Here is a 2,703-nt window from a genome sequence, read left to right as displayed (position 1 = left end):
GCAAGGGCTCTATCGTACTCCTCAGACCTTTTAAACTCAGCAATAACTTCAGACTCCGGACGCACAGCGGACATCTGTCTCCGGAGCTCAGCTAACTCTGATTTCAAGTCAGAAGCCTCCTTTTCAGCATTTTCCGCCCGGATGGTTACTTCATTCAGGTGCTTGTTCAGTCCGGACAGAGAATTGTCTTTCACAATTATCTGATCCCGAAGCTGGCTAATCTCAGCATCCTTATCGGCAACAGTAGTCCGGAAGCCTTTGAGCTCATTATATGCAAGAGAGGCTGAACCGGCCATATACCCACCAAGCTGCAAAAAACGGAGAAACTTAAAAAATATTCTAAAGCAAATCAAAGCAACAAGCAATATCAGAAAGCAGAAGTACCTGACCCCAGAGCCGGGAACACTCCTTCATAGTCGCATCAAATCCGGACTCATTCATCCTCCTCCACTCAGTTTGAGTAGGAATCCCAGCCATGAAGCGAGCTACTTTTTCCTCTAGCCCCGGACCACCTTCATCCGGACTCTCTTATCCAATATTCTTTCCCTTGCCGGCCCCGGACCCAGAGCCAGCTTCAAAATTTTCAGCCCGGGGAGGTTTTGACCCAAGAGTCCGGAGACTCTTCCTCCTCCTCCCAGAATCTCCACCCAGAGCCTCGCCTATAGGACCGAGGTCCTCCAGATTAGCAAAATCATCTCCAATTTCCACTTCGGCATCCAGCTCCGGACCAGGAGGATTCACAAAAACTTCAGGCTCCAGATTGGGAACCGCACTCCGCCGAGGCGTTAGATCCGGATCCAGCAACAACATTCTTCTTGGGTAACTTGAAAGCTTTACCCAAACCTTTCAAAGCATCACTGTATGCAGAGGACGACATGTCCGGATTGTAGTGTGGCAAACCTGCAAGAAATAAAGAAAAAACACAAGTCAAAACAAACAAGCAACCAAAGCGAACGGAAGCAGATAAAAAATATATGAAAGGTCCGGACATGAAGCAAAACTACTTACAGCCTAATCTATGCATAGTCCTATGATTCATAAAAGTATCTCGGGTCATTTGGAAACCCAGAGACTCACAAAATGCAAACATTAACCGGATAGCTTCACCCCGGAGCACATCCCTACGAAAATGAGTCCGGACCCCTTCTGAAGCAATGTGGGGTAAGTAGTGCAAGTCTAAGCCCCGGAGCATGATCAACTCCCCATTCCAATACTTCAGTGAAGATTGCTGGATGACAGGCCTATCGGAACCACCATAGCCGCACTCCGGAGCCCGGAACCGAAGTTCATATAAGGGGAACTAACTAGACCGGACCAGATGAAAGATGTGATGCCATAGCTTGAACGTGGGCTGAACCTTGAACTGATTGCAAGTAGCAATAAACCAAGTCATCCACTTTATACCATTAGGCGTAATCTGCATCAGAGAGAGCTTGTACACATATTTGCACAGATGCTTCAAAAATAGATGCCAATTTGGATTCCACCCAGACCAGAGATGCTCCAGCCACACCGGAATAAACCCATCAGCCGGTCTATGATGAGCCCTCTCATCCGGAGTCGGCCACCTCCACTCGACCCGGGGGTCCAACTGAAAGGCAGCCCGGACCGCAGAATCCTGAGCCGTATAATCTAGGGCAGCGTACTCATCCTTGAGCTCATAGTGCTCCTTAGACACTATGCTATCAGCAAATTTCCTATCAAACATTTCCCTATCATAAGGCCCCGGATCAGCGTTTTGCTGCCTAGCGTATCCGGACCTAATGCTCCTAAAATAAAAGCTGTTCTCTATCTCCTCACTCTTACTAATAAAATAACCCAAATTCTCCACCCACAAACCCTCCGGACTGCAGGGTACCTTTCTTGAAGATATCTTAGCAACTGTAAGCTTCATTATTGCCTCAGAGTCCGAAGTGGAAGCCCTCTTCCCCATCTCAACTCGTTCAGAATCAGCAGAAGACCCAGAATCTGAACTAGATGGCCCCGGATAACAAGTTATGAAGGCCTTGGCAAGAGCTTTAGACCGAACCATAAACCTAAAACAAGTGACAAAGGTTAGTCTAAAACCCTACAGTTTATTTATCTTCAAATCTAGATGGTCCGGACTACCCTATTATCAATTTTATTACAAGTCAAAAACAGACAGTCCGGAGACCCAATCCAAAATAAAACAAAAATACAAAACTAAACAGTCGCCCCAGACTGGGAACCCCCGAAGCTAAACATACAATCCTAGCCTATTAGTCCGGACTAGATATATAAGTTCGGGCCCTAACGAAAAACCCAAATTCCAGAAACACTATCAACCAAAATCAAAACACCAAAATATGCCAAAAAAATGTATACATACAGATATACACAAAAATTAAACCAGAAACTACACACAAAAAGCATACAAGCAATATAGAAGAAACACAAAACCCAATCGGAAAACAAACTAAAAGAAAGGAGCAAACAAAGAGAATAAGAAAAGGAAACTTACAAATGAAGAGATTACAGAGAGATTGGAGAAGACTGGACAACGGCGGCGCAACAGCAAGAAATCCCGATGGAAAAACTTCAGAGAAAAGAGAAAAAACTGAGAAGAGAAGATGGAGAAAAGTAAAAACTAAACAAAGAAGGCAGCACCTCCTTTTATAGAGGGGTTAAAAACTAAACAGCCACGCCACGTGACACGATCCTGGACGTCAATCATAAGCGGTC

The sequence above is a fragment of the Apium graveolens genome, chromosome 2 (assembly GCF_009905375.1).
Source record: "Apium graveolens cultivar Ventura chromosome 2, ASM990537v1, whole genome shotgun sequence".
NCBI classification, from domain to species: domain Eukaryota; kingdom Viridiplantae; phylum Streptophyta; class Magnoliopsida; order Apiales; family Apiaceae; genus Apium; species Apium graveolens.
This window is presented reverse-complemented; position numbering follows the sequence as displayed.